The sequence below is a fragment of the Bos indicus genome, chromosome 2, assembly GCF_029378745.1.
Source record: "Bos indicus isolate NIAB-ARS_2022 breed Sahiwal x Tharparkar chromosome 2, NIAB-ARS_B.indTharparkar_mat_pri_1.0, whole genome shotgun sequence".
Classification (NCBI taxonomy): domain Eukaryota; kingdom Metazoa; phylum Chordata; class Mammalia; order Artiodactyla; family Bovidae; genus Bos; species Bos indicus.
The window spans coordinates 25,239,373-25,258,077 of record NC_091761.1 but is presented as its reverse complement, the minus strand read 5'-3'; the positions used below and the strand labels follow the sequence as shown (position 1 = coordinate 25,258,077).

At 39.6% G+C, this 18,705-nt stretch overlaps 1 protein-coding gene and 1 pseudogene across 3 annotated transcripts in view; one reads left to right on the top strand and one right to left on the bottom strand.

Moving 5' to 3' along the window:
- Nucleotides 1-18,705, bottom strand: part of TLK1 (tousled like kinase 1) — a 249,020-nt gene that overhangs the window by 156,430 nt on the left and 73,885 nt on the right. The gene's annotated exons all lie outside the window — the stretch shown is intronic.
- On the top strand, nt 1,358-2,040 carry LOC109566540 (U6 snRNA-associated Sm-like protein LSm6 pseudogene; annotated as a pseudogene).

Genomic DNA, 18,705 nt, shown 5'->3' with positions numbered 1-18,705 from the left:
CAGGACAGTCATAGGAAAATGAAAACTATTTCAATCCAACACCACACAGAAAAAAATCAACTTCCTAATGATTACAGACCTAAATATGAAAAGCATAACAAAAAAGCTGAAAGATAACATGGGAGAGTGAGACTTCAAGAATAGTGGCATGATGAGCTAGGTGGACCATTTCTCTAGTAAAACATTACTTTGGCAACAAAAGTCCGTCTAGTCAAAGCTATGGTTTTTCCAGTAGTCATGTATAAGATGTGAGAGTTGGACCATAAAGAAAGCTGAGGGCCAAAGAATTGATGCTTTTGAACTGTGGTGTTGGAGAAGACTCTTGAGAGGCCCTTGGACTGCAAGGAAATCCAACCAGTCCATCCTAAAGGAAATCAGTCCCGAATATTCATTGGAAGGACGGACTGATGCTGAAGCTGAAACTCCAATACTTTGGCCACCTGATGTGAAGAACTGACTCACTGGAAAAGACCTTGATGCTAGGAAAGACTGAAGGTGAGAGAAGGAAACAACAGAGGATAAGATGGTTAGAAGGCATCACCAACTCGATGGACATGAGTTTGAACAAGTTCTGGGAGTTGTTGATGGACAGGCAAGCCTGGTGTGCTGCGGTCCATGGGGTCGCTAAGAGTCGGACATGACTGAGTGACTGAATTGACTGAACTAAACTGGTAGAAAGAAAATTTTTAAAGTCAACCATTTAATGTCTCTGAAAATTGTCTCAAGGACGCATAGCAAATAAAAAAAAGAACATTTATTCAAGAAAACATTAAACAGAGGTGAGAACAGCAAGTATCCATGACATATGAGCCATAAACCACTTTCAATTACACCCCACAACTCAGGATAACTCCAATGTTCTACACCAAACAGGTGCTGCAGGAGCTCCCACATTCCAGCCTAGGAATGAATTTCACCCTTGGAGGGGAATGCTGCTGGCATCTCCCACCTGCCCCACTCCCCCACCTCCATGCTGCAGAAACGCTATGCCAGGCAGGCCCACGTAAGAAGAGTAAAAGAGTCCCTTCACCCAACCAGCGCCCACGTATAAGGCAGAAAAGCTCTTTTTCCAGTGTAGTAAGCCAAAAGTATTAAGTCCCAATCGCACTCCTAAAACAGAGGTTCTTTACCAGAAGGGGCAAGTTAAAAGTACGTGCTCTACTCTGAGAGCAGTGTCCCTTCAAAGTGAAGTGATCTCTTTGCCTCTGACCCTAATTTCACTAAGGCAAGGTAGAGGGTCCTCCCAGGGGAAAAGGTAGACAGTTAAGAACAGAAAGCTCTGTCCTCCACCTAATGGAATTACTTTACTTGGAACAGACTGTGGGAATATTCATTTTAAAGGGCAACGTCCGGGCGGAGGCTGGGCTTGTGGGGTGACCGGAGTAAGGGTTCGGATCCCGGCCGCGAGGTTTCTGATCAGGATTGCTACAATGAGTCTGTGGAAGCAAACGCCCAGTGACTTCCTGAAGCAGATCACTGGGCGACCAGTTGTGGTGAAGCTAAATTCGGGAGTGGATTATCGAGGGGTCCTGGCTTGCCTGGATGGCTACATGAATATAGTCTTGGAGCAGACAGAGGAGTATGTAAATGGACAGCTGAAGAATACGTACGGGGATGCATTTATCCAAGGAAACAATGTGTTGTATATAAGTACGCAGAAGAGGAGGATGTGAAGACACCAAGACACAGTACTTTTCATACCGAGATATATTTTTTATCAAGTTTTTTGTTTCTTCTGTCATATAATTTTTCCTGTTTTGAAATAGTTGGTGATTTTTCACTGACACGTGATTGAGATACATGTGTAAACTTGTGGATTTAATTGTAAAGAGTTCTTTCATATTTAAGTTGCAGTCATTTTCTTTTACCTCTATGTCAGTGTGCAGAAAGCAAAAAGATTTTTTTTTTAAAGTGGAAAGAAAATTTTTTTCTCCCTACACGGAAGTTTTCAAGCAACACCATTGGATCTGACTGCTTGGTCTGTGGGACTGACTGAAATGATGGGCGTGAGGCTAATAAAACACTGTAGAGACGGCAAAAAAAATAAATAAAGGGCAACGTCCAAAACTATGGAGATCTTGGGAGTGAATAACTAAAAGAAAGCTGGTAGTTCCATGACAGTAGTAACATGCAAAACTGCAAACCAGCTAAAAGTTTAACGGAGGGAACTAGACAAAGAAAAAGGCAGGAAGATTCCTCAGGGTAATAAGCCCAAGTCTCAAAGGCTGGCAATTTAGCAAACTTGTTAGCGTCTATAGAGATCTGACTTACTGTGATCATGCCCTGGGATATTGGTGAAAACAATAGAGCAATCAGTTAGCAGTTAGTGGAGGCTGACAGCTAGGTATAACAGCTATAGAGGCAGACCAGCCAAAAGTTTATGTGGAGATCAGGGAAAGAGGCAAAGAGAACAAGGTGAAAACCAGTCATCGCTGGTAGACTGCACATGACTTTGAGAGGGTCCAGATGTTGGATTCATCAGACAAAGAGTTCAAAGCAGCTATTATAAATATATTCAAAGAACTAAAGAAAATCATGTTTAAATAATTCAGTTCAGTTCAGTCGCTCAGTCGTGTCCGACTCTCTGCGACTCCATGAATTGCAGCACGCCAGGCCTCCCTGTCCATCACCAGCTCCCAGAGTTCACTAAAACTTATGTCCATTGAGTCGGTGATGCCATCCAGCCATCTCATCCTCTGTCGTCCCCTTTTCCTCCTGCCCCCAATCCCTCCCAGCATCAGAGTCTTTTCCAATGAGTCAACTCTTAGCATGAGGTGACCAAAGTATTGGAGTTTCAGCTTTACCATCAGTCCTTCCAATGAACATCCAGGACTGATCTCCTTTAGAATGGACTGGTTGGATCTCCTTGCAGTCCAAGGGACTCTCAAGAGTCTTCTCCAACACCAGAGTTCAAAAGGATCAATTCTTCGGCACTCAGCTTTCTTCACAGTCCAACTCTCACATCCATACACGACTACTGGAAAAACCATAGTCCTGACTAGACGTGGTCCACTGGAGAAGGGAATGGCAAACCACTTCAGTACTCTTGCCTTGAGAACCCCATGAACAGTATGAAAAGGCAAAATGATATGATACTGAAAGAGGAACTCCCCAGGTCGGTAGGTACCCAATATGCTACTGGAGATCAGTAGAGAAATAACTCCAGAAAGAATGAAGGGACGGAGCCAAAGCAAAAACAATACCCAGTTGTGGATGTGACTGGTGACAGAAGCAAGGTCTAATGCTGTAAAGACCAATATTGCATAGGAAGCTGGAATGTTAGATCCATGAATCAAGGCAAATTGGAAGTAGACAAACAGGAAATGGCAAGATTGAACATCGACATTCTAGGAATCAGCAAACTCAAATGGACTGGAATGGGTGAATTTAACTCAGATGACCATTATATCTACTACTGTGGGCAGGAATCCCTTAGAAGAAATGGAGTGGCCATCATGGTCAACAAGAGAGTCCAAAATGCAGTACTTGGATGCAATCTCAAAAACAACAGAATGATCTCTGTTCGCTTCCAAGGCAAACCATTCAATATCACGGTAATCCAAGCCTTTGCCCTAACCAGTAACACTGAAGAAGCTGAAGTTTAAATAATTAAAGGAAGGTATTACTATAAGGACTCGTCAAATACAGAATATCAATGAAAAATAAGGAATTATAAAAAATAAGCAAATGAGAAAACATGTATGCTAATAAAGAGAACATAACTGCATATTTCTTCTCTCACCTAATTTTAAAAGCAACTGCACAATAAATAAATAAAATAAAAGCAACTACACATACAACATAAATGCAAATGCATGGTGAGATATAACATACAGAATATGCAATATATCTGACAATAACAGCACAAGGACAGTTGGAAAAAAATTACTGAAGTAAGGAAATAACATCATATGTTATAAATCAAATCTACATGAGGAAACAGAGAACCAGATATAATAAGGTTAGTACAAAAACTATAAATATGTTTTCTTATCTCAGTTTCTTTAAAAAAGACTTTAAATTACATAAAGTAATTGTAACAATTTATTCTGGAGTTTATATCTACTACTGTGGGCAAGAATCCCTTAGAAGAAATGGAGTAGCCATCATAGTTAATAAAATTGAGTCCAAAATGCAGTACCTGGATGCAATCTCAAAAATGAGAGAATGATCTCTGTGCATTTCCAAGGCAAACCATTCAATATCATAGTAATCCAAGTCTATGCCCCAACCAGTAATGCTGAAGAAGCTGAAGTTGAACGGTTCTATGAAGACCTACAAGACCTTCTAGAACTAACACTCAAAAAGGATGTCCTTTTCAATATAGGGGACTGGATTGCAAAAGTAGGAAGTCAAGAAACACCTGGAGTAACAGGAAATTTGGCTCTGCAGACGGAATGAAGCAGGGCAAAGGCTAATAGAGTTTTGCCAAGAGAACACACTGGTCATAGCAAACACCCTCTTCCAACAACACAAGAGAAGACTCTACATGTGGACATCACCAGATAGTCAACATTGAAATCAGACTGATTATATATTCTTTGCAGCCAAAGATGGAGAAGCTCTATACAGTCAGCAAAAACAAGACCGGAGCTGACTGTGGCTCAGATCATGAACTCCTTATTGCCACATTCAGACAAATTGAAGAAAATGGGGAAAACGACTAGACCATTCAGGTATGACCTAAATCAAATCCCTAACAATTATACAGTGGAAGTGACAAATAGATTTAAGGGACTAGATCTGATAGAGTGCTTGATGAACAATGGACGGAGGTTCGTGACATTGTACAGGAGACAGGGAGCAAGACCATCCCAAAGAAAAAGAAATGCAAAAAAGTGAAATGGCTCTCTGAGGAGGCCTTACAAATAGCTGTGAAAAGAAAGAGATGCAAAAAACAAAGGAGAAAAGGAAAGATATACCCATTTGAATGCCAAGTTCCAAAGGATAGCAAGAAGAGATTAGAAAGCCTTCCTCAGTGATCAGTGCAAAGAAATAGAGGAAAACAATACAATGAGAAGACTAGAGATCTCTTCAAGAAAGTTCCCTTGGAACATTTCATGCAAAGATGGGCTCAATAAAGGACAGAAAGGGTATGGACCTAACAGAAGCAGAACAGATTAAGAAGAGGTGGAAAGAATACACAGAAGAACTGTACAAAAAAGATCTTCACCACCTAGATAATCATGATGGTGTGAACACTCACCTAGAGCCAGACATCCTGGAATGTGAAGTCAGGTGGGCCTTAGGAAGCATCACTACAAACAAAGCTAGTGGAGGTGATGGAACTCCAGTTGAGCTATTTCAATCCTGAAAGATGATGCTGTTAAGTGCTGCACTCAATATGGCAGCAAATTTGGAAAACTCAGCGGTGGCCACAGGACTGGAAAAGGTCAGTTTTCATTCCAACCCCAAAGAAAGGCAATGCCAAAGAATGCTCAAACTACAACACACTTGCACTCATCTCACATGCTAGGAAAGTAATGCTCAAAATTCTCCAAGCCAGGCTTCAGCAATACGTGAACTGTGAACTTCCTGATGTTCAAGCTGGTTTTAGAAAAGGCAGAGGAACCAGAGATCAAATTGTCAACATCCGCTGGATCATGGAAAAAGCAAGAGAGTTCCAGAAAAACATCTATTTCTGCTTTATTGACTATGCCAAAACCACTGACTATGTGGATCACAATAAACTGTGGAAAATTCTGAAAGAGATGGGAATACCAGACCACCTGACCTTACTCTTAAGAAATCTGTATGCAGGTCAAGAAGCAACAGTTAGAACTGGACATGGAACAACAGACTGGTTCCAAATAGGAAAAGGACAAATACGTCAAGGCTGTATATTGTCACTCTGCTTATTTAACTAATATGCAGAGTACATCATGAGAAACACGGGGCTGGAAGAAGCACAAGCTGAAATCAAAGATTGCCGGAAGAAATATCAATAACCTCAGATATGCAGATGACACCAATTTTATGGCAGAAAGTGAAGAAGAAATAAAGAGCCTCTTGATGAAAGTGAAAGAGGAGAGTGAAAAAGCTGGGTTAAAACTCAACATTCAGAAAACAAAGATCATGGCATCTGGTCCCATCACTTCATCACAGATAGATCGGGAAACAGTGGCAGACTTTATTTTTGGGGGTTCCAAAAATCACTGCAGATGGTGACTGCAGCTATGAAATTAAAAGACACTTGATTCTTGGAAGAGAAGTTCAGATGAACCTAGACAGCATATTAAAAATCAGAGAGGTACCATTTCACGCCAGTCAGAATGGCTGCGATCCAAAAGTCTACAAGCAATAAATGCTGGAGAGGGTGTGGAGAAAAGGGAACCCTCTTACACTGTTGGTGGGAATGCAAACTAGTACAGCCAATATGGAGAACAGTGTGGCGATTCCTTAAAAAACTGGAAATAGAACTGCCTTATGACCCAGCAATCCCATGCTGGGCATACACACCAAGGAAACCAGAATTGAAAGAGACACATGTACCCCAATGTTCATCACAGCACTGTTTATAATAGCTAGGACATGGAAGCAACCTAGATGTCCATCAGCAGATGAATGGGTAAGAAAGCTGTGGTACATACACACAATGGAGTGTTACTCAGCCATTAAAAAGAATGCATCTGAATCAGTTCTAATGAGGTGGATGAAACTTGAGCCTATTATACACAGTGAAGTAAGCCAGAAAGAAAAACACCAATACAGTATACTAACGCATATATATGGAATTTATAAAGATGGTAACGGTAACCCTGAGACAGCAAAAGAGACACAGATGTATAGAACAGTCTTTTGGACTCTGTGGGAGAGGGAGAGGGTGGGATGATTTGGGAGAATGGCATTGAAACATGTATAATATCATATATGAAATGAATTGCCAGTCCAGGTTCAATGCATGATACAGGATGCTCGGGGCTGGTGCACTGGGATGACCAAGAGGGATGGTACAGGGAGGAAAGGGGGAGGGAGGAGGGAGACGGGTTCCGGATGGGGAACACGTGTACACCCGTGGCGGATTCATGTTGATATATGGCAAAACCAATACAATATTGTAAAGTAATTAACCTCCAATTAAAATAAATAAATTTATTGAAAAATAAATAAATAAATACATAAAAATAAAATAAAAATCAGAGACATTTCTTTGCCAACAAAGGTAGGTCCGTCTAGTCAAGGCTACGGTTTTTCAAGTAGTCGTGTATGACTGTGAGAGTTGGACTGTAAAGAAAGCTGAGCACCGAAGAATTAATGCTTTTGAACTGTGGTGTTGGAGAAGACTCTTGAGAGTCCCTTGGACTGCAAGGAGATCCAACCAGTCCATCCTAAAGGAAATCAGTCCTGAATATTCATTGGAAGGACTGATGCTGAAGTTGAAACTCCAATACTTTGGTTGCCTGATGCAAAGAGCTGATTCATTGGAAAAGACCCTGATGCTGGGAATGATTGAAGGCAGGAGGAGAAGGGGACGACAGAGGATGAGATGGTTGATGGCATCACCAACTCAGTGGGCATGAGTTTGAGTAAATTCCCGGAGTTGGTGCTGGACAGGGAGGCCTGGCGTGGTACAGTCCACGGGGTTACAAAGATTCAGACACAACTAAGCAACCGAACTGAACTGCACCCAGCAACATGTATAACCAAAACAGAGAAGAATGGAGTAGAGCTATATAGGAGCAAAGTTTCTATATAATGTTGGAATTAAGTTAATGTAAATCTGAAGTCAATTCTGATAAGACTATAATGTAAACCTTAAGAGAATAACAAAAGAAGATAAAAATCATGAAAGGAATTAAAACATTACCCTAGGAAATAATGGAAAGAAAATAGAAATGCAGGTACAGAAGGACAGAGACATGAGACAGAGAGAAAACAAAATGCAAAATGGCAGACATAAATCCAACCATACCCAAAAAACATTTACTGTGAATGCATTAAGCAATATAATCAAGAGGCAGGGACTGTAGGAGTCAATCAAAAAAGAACAAGATCAAATTAAATGCTGTCTACAGAAGACACACTTTAGATCCAAAAACACAAATAGGATAAAAATAAGTGGATAGAAAAAGACACTGTGCAAAGAACTACCACAGAAAAACTGAAGCAGATACACTAATATCAGACAACTTCTAAAATGGTTTTAGAAATGAAGAGGGATGTCTTATAACAATAAAAGGGTCAGTTCATCAGTAAGATAAAAAAATTATAGACACAGAGGTTTCCCTGGTGGTTCAGTGGTTAAGAATCCACCTTGCAATGCAGGGGACATGGGTTCGACCCCTGGTCCAGGACAATTCCACATGCCACAGGGCAGCTAAGCCAGCCCATGCACCAGTCGCTGAGCCTGTGCTCAGGAACCCAAGAGCCCCAACTACTGAGGCTGATATGCCACGACTACTGAGGGGCACACACCCGGAGCCTGTGCTCTGCAACACAGGAGGCCACTGCAGAAGCAGCTCGCACACTGCAACTGGAGAGTGGGCCCGGTCTCTGCAGCTGGAGAGCCCATGCACAGCAACGCAGACCCAGTGCAACCAAAACAAATCAACAGACTTTTGTAAAAATCAATCAATCAATCAATAAATGGCATGTCCACAGACATTTTAAAAGAATTGTAAACATACATATGTACCTTATAACAGGGCTTCAAAATACATGAAACAAAACTGACAGAAACAAAGGGAGAAAAACACTATTCAACACTAGTTGGAATATTTCAACGCTTCACCTTTAATAACAAACAGAACTAAGCAGAACATAACAAAGAAACATAAACACAATATACCAACTATACCTAACAGACATCTAGAGAATATTCCATTCAACAGTAGAATACACGTTCTTCTAAAGTACACATGAAACACTCTCTAAGACAGACCATATGCTAGGCCACAAAACAAGCATCAGCAAATTTAAAAGGACTGCAAGCACACACATATGTCCTCTGACCAAAATGAAACAAAATTAGAAATCAGTTACAGAAGGAAATTTAGGAAATTCACAAATATAGGAAATTAACATACTCCTAAATCAATAATAGACCAAAAGAACAAATCAAAAGGAAAATCAGAAAACACTTGAGATGAGTAAAATCAAAAACACAACATATCAAAACTTAACGGGATCAATCAACTGCGTGCTTGCAGGGAAATTTACACTTGTAAATGTCCATATTAAGATAAGAAAGGGAAAACATTTTGTATGAATTTGAGATACTTCTTAAACACAATAAAGGGGGGCAGGAGGCCAAAGAAACCTCTGGGGGAGGTAATAAAAGAGTACCTATCCAAAATACAAAAAGAATTCCTTCAATTAATTTTAGTTTTTGTGAAGAGAACACAAAGGAAAACTGATCAAAAGATGTGAATAAGCACTTCACAAGAGATATCCAAAAGTCAATAAACTTATGAAAAAATGGTAAACCTTTTAACTCACCGGGAAAATGAAAACCAAAAATACCACCTCACATCAGAACACCAGAAATAAATAACAATCCAATTGTCAGTGAGGATACAGAGCAATGGGAACTCTCATACACTGTTCATGGGAATGTGAATTGTTATAACCACTTTGGGAAACTGGCAGTATCTATTAATACTATATTAGGCCTATAATCCAGCAAATCTGCTATTAGGTCTAAACTCAATAGAAATTAATACTATATGAACAGACAGGTACAAATATGTTCACACAGCATTATTAGTGATAATCAAGAAGTAGAAACGATCCACATCTATCAACAGACTGTATAAACAAAATGTGGTAAATGAATACAAGTAATATTACAGAGCAATGAAAGTGAACTACGGTTAAGGAATTAACATGGATAAAACTCAAAAACATGTGAAGCAAAAGCAGCTACAAACAAAATACATATTGCATGAGTCCATTTATATTAAGTTCAAAAACAAGCATATTAAGTCAGAATAGTGTTTGGTGGGCTACAGCCCATGGGGTCGCTAAGAGTCAGACACGACTAAATGACTAAGCACAGCACAGCACAGCACAGCGACAGCTCTGGAGGGAGGGAGAAGGTAGTAAAGGACTGATGAGAGCGGAAGAGAGCTCTCAAATGCTGCTAGTGTTCTTCTTCTTGACTGAGTGAGTGGTAGTTACACACACCATGGTTTACAGTAGCTCGCTGAGCATCAATTTGTCTGTGTGTGTTTTCTGCATTAATATTATTCTTCAATAATGAAAACTAAAGCACCACATAACATTAAAAAATAAAATCAATTGAATCATAGTAAAATTAGAGTGCTTGAACCTTAGACGGTAATAATTTTTTGAAGACTGAGCTTTTGATATAAATATTAAGTTCAATCTCACAAGCAATCAAGACTTATCAACTGAAACAAGATGATACCATTTGAAAATAGTTAAAGTGGAGGAAACCTAGCTAATTCCCTTCTCTAGGGAATACTCTGTTCACACCTACTGATAGAAATACAATTACCTTCCTTCTCACTTTTCATTTTCAAGAAACCTTCCTTTACAGTCCTAGAAAGGGTTGCTCTACGATCCACTGAACATGGTCCCTGAATTTCCAGTTCAGTCCCCTGAAGTCTAACTAGGTTCTAAGAGATACTCAGCCCTATATCCTTCTAATAATAAATCTGTATTGCTAAAGTTTGTTCCTAGAAATCAAATGACCAATGGATATAACACCGTGATATAGGATATGTTACAACCATGTTATATAATAGTTCTATTTACATCAGAAGTTGAAAATTGGCAACTTACAGACTGTTTTATCTGATCCACAAAGTATTTTTTTTAAGTATAAATTACATGTTATGAATTACAGTCTTCCTCACTAGACTTTGGCCAAACTCCTAGGAGGCAAGTACTGGGTTGCCATTCCCTTCTCCAGGAGATCTTCCCGACCCAGGGATCGAACCTGGGTCTCCCACATTGCAGGCAGATTCTTAACCATCTGAGCTACCAGGGAAGCCCCATTATACAAGAGTTCTGTTTATATCAGAAGTTAAAAATTGGCAACTCATGAACTGTTTCATCTGATCCACAAAGTGGTTTTTAAGTATAAATTACATGTTATGAATTACAGTCTTCCTCACTAGACTTTGGCCATGCTCCTAGGAGGCAAGGACTATTATTTTACATATCTTTGTTTTTCCCAGTGCTAGGCTCTAGGTCCAAAAATACATGCAGAATGATTAAACAAACTATGCCAATAGGTTTCTATAAAATTCTAGAACTCTGACAACTGATTAATTTCTGAGAAACTAAATAACAAACTTTAAAATCCTAGTTATTCAATAGGGAAAACAATAATGACAATACACATTAAATGATATTTTAAAAAATCATGTGCTTTTGTACAGTAAAACAAATCTTTAAAATGTAAAATAAAGAAATCAAAGGAAGAAAAATTTTATGTAAAATAAATGCCATAATATTATATAGTGAAAAGAAATGAGATTAACAACTATAATTATCACTTAAAATCTGCCTCTGTCATACACAACCCTGCTAAAATTCTTCAACAAGCCATGGAGACAATCTATGTCAAGTGTGCTCTGGCCAAAAGATCTCAATGTAGATAGGTCCTGTTCTCTATTCTTGATATTTTAAAAAGGAGAAAAATTTTTAATTCTAAAGTATCCTTGTATCTAAATATAATAGTAATAGTTAACATATTGGAGAAGGCAATGGCACCCCACTCCAGTACTCTTGCCTGGAAAATCCCAAGGACGGAGGAGCCTGGTAGGCTACAGTCCATGGGGTCACGTAGAGTCAGACACAACTGAGCGACTTCACTTTCACTTTTCACTTTCATGCACTGGAGAAGGAATTGGCAACCCACTCCAGTGTTCTTGCCTGGAGAGTCCCAGGGATGGAGGAGCCTGGTGGGCTGCCATCTATGGGATCGCAGAGTCGGACACGACTGAAGCAACTTAGCAGCAGCAGCAGTTAACATATACTGACTTGTTCAGTTCAGTTCAGTCGCTCAGTCGTGTCTGACTCTTTGCGACCCCATGAATCGCAGCACACCAGGCCTCCCTGTCCATCACCAACTCCTGGAGTTCGCTCAGAGTCACGTCCATCGAGTCGGTGATGCCATCCAGCCATCTCATCCTCTGTCATCCCCTTCTCCTCCTGCCCCCAATCCCTCCCAGCATCAGAGTCTTTTCCAATGAGTCAACTCTTCGCACGAGGTGGCCAAAGTACTGGAGTTTCAGCTTTAGCATCAGTCCTTCCAAAGAACACCCAGGACTGATCTCCCTTAGAATGGACTGGTTGGATCTCCTTGCAGTCCAAGGGACTCTCAAGTCTTCTCCAACACCACAGTTCAAAAGCATCAATTCTTTGGCACTCAGCTTTCTTCACAGTTCAACTTTCACATCCATACATGACCACTGGAAAAACCATAGCCTTGACTAGATGGACCTTTGTTGGCAAAGTAATGTCTCTGCTTTTGAATATGCTATCTAGGTTGGTCATAACTTTCCTTCCATGCCACAAATTTCACATTTAATTCTCACAACCTTATGAAACAGTTACTATTTCTTATTCCACCCTACAATCAAGAAAATCTAGGAATTCCCTGGCAGTCCAGTGTTTAGGACTCACTTCCACTGCACGGGGCATGGCGTGGATCCTGGATGGAGGAACCAGGATCCTGAAAGCCTCAGCAACCTCATGGACTGCAGCATGCCAGGCTCCCCTGTCCTTTACTGTCTCCTGGACCTTGTTCAAATTTATGTCCATTGAGTCAGTGATGCTATTTTACCATCTCATCCTCTACCATCTCCTTCTCCTTTTGCCTTCAATCTTTCCCAGCATCAGGGTCTTTTCCAATGAATCAGCTCTTCATATCAGGTGGCCAAAGTATTGGAGATTCACCATCAGTCCTTCCAATGAATATTCAGGGTTGATTTCCTTTAGGATTGACTGGTTTGATCTCCTTGCAGTCCAAGGGACTCTCAAGAGTTTTCTCCAACACCACAATTCTAAAGCATGTTCTTCAGTGCTCAGCCTTCTTTATGGTCCAATTCTCACATCTGGACATGACTACTGGAAAAACCATAGCCTTGACTATATGGACCTTTACTGGCAAAGTGACGTCTCTGCTCTTTAATATGCTGTCTAGGGTGGTCATAGCTTTCCTTTCAAGGAGCAACCATCTTTCAATTTTGAAGATTTTTAAATAGTGAGAATGAAAAATAATAAAGCATTTGATAAACTGGATTAGACATATGTTCAGTGTGAGGATCTCAATCCTTTTGTTAACTAAAAAGCATGTGTTAGTCAGTCGCTCAGTTGTGTCTGACTCTTTGCGACCCCATGGACTGTGGCTCACCAGGCTCCTCTGTCCATGGGATTCTCCAGGCAAGAATACTGGAGTGGGTTGCCATTTCCTTCTCCAGGGGATCTTCCTGACCCAGCGATCAAACCTGGGTCTCCTGTATTGGAGGCAGACTCTTTACTCTCTTAGCCATCAGGGAAACTTTTGTTAACTGAAAGGCATTGTGTTAACAATATTTAAGCCTAGCAATCCCCAGGATGAGTTGAACCTTCCCTGGTTCAAAAAGACATGCCTAACTCATATGTCAGTACTATACGAGCTGAATACAATTCTTTAAATAATAATTTGGTAATAGTTATCAAAAGCCCTTAACTGTTTTACACTTTTTGCCCTGATATTCCATGACTGAGAATCATGTTAGGGGTTGGGGGAAACTTTTACTCAGAGATATTCACTATATTAATATCTATTATAGCCAAAAGGGAGAAGGCAATGGCACCCCACTCCAGTACTCTTGCCTGGAAAATCCCATGGACGGAGGAGCCTGGTGGGCTGCAGTCCATGGGGTTGCTAAGAGTCAGACACGACTGAGCGACTTCACTTTCACTTTTCACTTTCATGCACTGGAGGAGGAAATGGCAACCCACTCCAGTGTTCTTGCCTGGAGAATCCCAGGGACAGCGGGGCCTGATGGGCTGCCATCTATGGGGTCGCACAGAGTCAGACACGACTGAAGAGACTTAGCAGTAGCAGCATAGCCAAAAAGAAAAGTTAAAGAAAAAGAAAAGAAATAACCTAAACAACTAATACAGTAGTTAAGATGTTTTTGTTCACCATGATCCACTATTCAGGAAAACTATCACTCACCTAATCTGTGATCTTCAGGCATCTGTTAATCATGGCTTTCTGTGGATTCCCCAACTCATCCTATCTACAGCCATGGTGGCCACTTTGCTGTACTTCATCTCCCAGCTACCAATGACTGGTTAAGGAATTGATGATCACAATACATCGGCATCAACCCAGATGGCATGTGGACATCAGGAAAAAGTTAGTCTTTCAAGTATAGTTGCTAAGCCAAAGAGTATGTGACTGAGGCTCCAGAAGCAAGAGGCTAGAAAAACCCAGATATGGAGTCAAAGAGGCTCAGTGACATCATTTGAGACTTTGGAGCTAAGCTGCTTCCAAAGCTATTCCATCCTTCTCCATATTTACTATTCTCAATTATGTGAACCAGTAAATTATTTACCTTACCAAAGCTTGTGATAAGTTTTTATCACAGGTAAGCAAAAGAATCATGATTAACACACTACCAAAAGAAGAATGGTTAAATAAAATACACTGAGTACACCTATTCGGTATCTTTGTGGATAAAATTCAATGGAATAATGCTGACAGAATAGCATAAACTGTTAAAGAGATGCATTCAGGAGCCTAGTCTGAATCTTGACTCTACTACAGATTCTCATGTGTCCCTGGTTAAACTAGTTAACCTCTGTGCTTCCATTTCCTCATCTGTAAAACAGGGACTCAATAATACCTACTGCATGATCATTAGAAGTAAATGAGTTACAATTTACAAAGTTCCTAAAACAAGTCCTACCATTAAGTATATGTATCTTTTAAATAAATGAGTTTATATACATACATACATATACATGGGCTTCCCTGGTGGCTCAGATGGTAAAGAATCCGTATGCAATGCAGGAGACCTGGGTTTGGTCCCTGAGATGGGAAGATCCCCTGGAGAAGGGAATGGCTACACAGTCCAGTATTCTTGCCTGGAGAATTTCACAGACAAGAGGAGCCATGTGATCACAAAGAGTCAGACACGACTGAGTAACACTTTCACTTTCATATATATATATGATATAAAATAATATATATACAAAGTAATTCACTGATTTTTTTTAAAATCTGTGCACAGAAATAGGAAAAACTATGTTTTTTTTTTTAAAAAGGCAGAAATACCCTATTTGTCAAAAAAGAAGAAAAAACAAGAAACATGCCTCAGGTCTTATGAAAGACAGGATGACTCTGATTGGCTTCATACAAATCCCCTGACATTCTCCAGAGGCACCATAGCTGTATTTACCATCAGACAGGAAGCACATACATAGTGGCGAGGGCAGAGCTAACACAATGTATGCCATTTAACAGTAACAGCAAGTACCAGGTTAAAGCTTAATTTAAACCTAGAAGAATGTCATTTCACCAACTAAACTAGTTTCCCAGGAAAGATACAAACTTATGAGCACAACAAACACTTAACGCGCGTGTGTGTGTGTGTGCTCAGCTGTGTCCAATCCTTTGGGACCCAATGGACTGTAGCCCCCTGGGCTCCTCTGTCCATGGGATTCTCCTGGCAAGAATACTGAGGTGAGTTGCTGTGCCCTCCTCGAGGGATCTTTCTAACCTAGGGATCAAACCCACGTCTCCTACACTGCAGGCAGACTCTTTACTGTCTGAGCCATCTGGGAAGCCCCATGTCATCCCCTAAAACTGCTCATATTTGGCTTTATACTGCATCTTGTAGAATACAAGCCTTTTAACTTAAATAGAGGTATATAACCTGTCGTCTTTAAATTCACAAATTTCAAATCTAATAATGAAGCCACATTGAGAAGATTTGTTTCACAACCCACACTTGTTTCAGCTCTGCATCTTTCTACATTATGCTTTAAATTCCTATCAAACCATTCAAATTCTGTCGCTCGTTAGATACACTAAGTAATACATGTTATGAAGAGATCTGTTTTGTATGAAATAAAGTAATTAAAGCTTTAAGTGTTTTAAAAAAACACTTCTTGTAAGATGAACCAGGTTGAGAGTCAAGCCTCCTTTCCCTTCCATAATGAACACTAAATCATCTGCCACTAAAGCATCTCAATTTTGTTGAGCACCTCATGCACCAGGTTAAAATCCTTCACAATAAGTGGACTTCGAAAATTCTTCATTCAAATTCTAATGTTTATTTGTTACAACTGTAGTGAGTTTATGAGGCCAAAATATTAAGATAAACAGCATTCTACTTTAATTATTAAACATGAAAATAAGATTTTTCATTAGTATACTTCTAACATTTTTCATAAAATTTAAGATTTGCACAAACTGATTTTGAATTTTTCGTTTTTTTAATCCTATCTCCATACACATACAAAATTCACGCCAAAAAAAGAAAAAAAAGTTTATCAGTAAACTGAATGAGCCAAAATGACTGATTAGTAAATTAAAATTTGTTAAGGAAAAACTAAGAAATTACTCAAAATGAAATTTCTTTATCTTGGGCAATATATCCGAGTGGTTAAAATGCAGACGATTAAAATCTCAGCTCTAACATTTACTACTGTGTGTCATACTGGGCAAGTTTCTTCACTTCTCTGGGCTTTGGCTCCTCATAGGCAAAATGAGAATAACTGTATATACCTCAAAGAGTTAATGAGAATTAAATGAATTAACATGTACAAACACTAAACTTCAGCTATTACTGTTACTATTATGACTCTCTAAAATATAACTTTGGCCACCTCATGCGAAGAGTTGACTCACTGGAAAAAGACTCTGATGCTGGGAGGGATTGGGGGCAAGAGGAGAAGGGGACGCAGAGGATGATGGCTGGATGGCATCACTGACTAGATGGACGTGAGTCTGAGTGAACTCCAGGAGTTGGTGATGGACAGGGAGGCCTGGTGTGCTGCGATTCATGGGGTCGCAAAGAGTCGGACACGACTGAGTGACTGAACTGAACTGAAAATACAACTTGCCTATAAAATACTAAAATGAGTGTCTTCCTGGGTCTCAAATATGTATATATTAAGTATAAAATCATTCAGTTTAAAAAAAAAAAAACAGTCCTTTGACAAAACATTCTGTTAGATGCCAACTCTATAGAGGACATCCTACTATGCAATGAGAATATGGAAATGAACAAAAGAAAGTCTCTGAATTCAAGACCTTTCTGTAGAGTAGGTAAAAAAAAAAAAAAAAGTCTATAATAAAAGGTATGACAACAGAGGTGCTATGAAACAGACAAGAATTGTCTGCAGGACACTACGGAACACTATGCTTCCCAGGTGGCGCTAGCGGTAAAGAACCCGCATGCCAACACAGAAGACATGAGAGACGCAAGTTCAATCCCTAGGTGGGCAAGATCCCTTGGCGGGAACAGTAACCCACTCCAATATTCCTGCCTGGAGAATCCCATGGACAGAGAAGTCTTGTCAGCTAGGGGCCACAGGCTTGCAGAGAGTCATACAAGACTGAAGCGACTTAGCACACATGCACAAACAGAACACTAAGGAACAGAGGCATCTAACCAGGGGGAGCAGGGGAGACACCCTAGAAAGAATTTCTGAGAAACAATCACCTAGTTTCCTCCACTTCAGGACACCACATTGCTATTTACATAATTTACACAGCGTTTTAGAATGCAGATCAATAAAAAGACAAGATCACCTAGTACACTACTACTTAACTATGCTCATAAACAAACTTAAAAATCTTTTGGTAATAATGAAGATGACTATCTTAACAAATTATAACATAACCTTGAAAGAGTCACACTGCTTCCTCAAAAAAACATTTATTTTACCAATAAATAAAAGCTACAAACTTTCCTCCAGTAAATTATAATGAAACTGATGTCAAAGAATATTTTTCAGCTGTTAAAGACCTCTGAAGGATTTGAATTCAACCCCGCCACTTTACAGAGTTAGAGGAGCCACAAAGTATAATGGGAAAGCAGTAAGTTGAAAATCAGAAAACCGCATCTTGGTCCCAACTCTCCTAGAGTGAAAGTCTGGGCAAAGTTTCCTCATCGGTAAAATAAGAAGTTTGAATTCAATAGCTTCCAGGGTCCCTTTCAGCTCTATAATTCTCATGTTATGAAACTGAAGCAGATAAGCAACTTGCCCAAACATCACCCATCTAGTTAAGGGCAAAGTAGGGACACTTGTTTTCCAATTATCAATGCACTTTCTCTTTTGCAGCATACTGCTTCTCCCACTTCATAACACCGTTCCTCTAAATTATTCTAAGATATGTGGAAATTATTAAAGAGAACGAAGGAGTTTACAAAACTAAATTACTTATTCCTATAGTTCTTCTATAGAAAATGAGCTTTAAATCTAAATGAAACAAATACATGAACTCTCAAGCTCTGTGTCACTTACTTCACTAAAACTGACCTCAGGAAAGTTAAAGGAGTTTATCCTTAAACTTCCAAGTACCTAAAATCTAACCTTTCAATACATTTCACAGAAGAGACTATGTTCCATAGTAAATTAAAATATGAATTGTTATAGATAATCATAACTATTACATACATACTTCTCTGAATAAGATGAGAATTAAAATTCTTTTTATGTTCTGGTTATAATATGCACTTTTTTATTCAAGACAGATCAATTTAAACACTTACTTTTCCTTTAGCT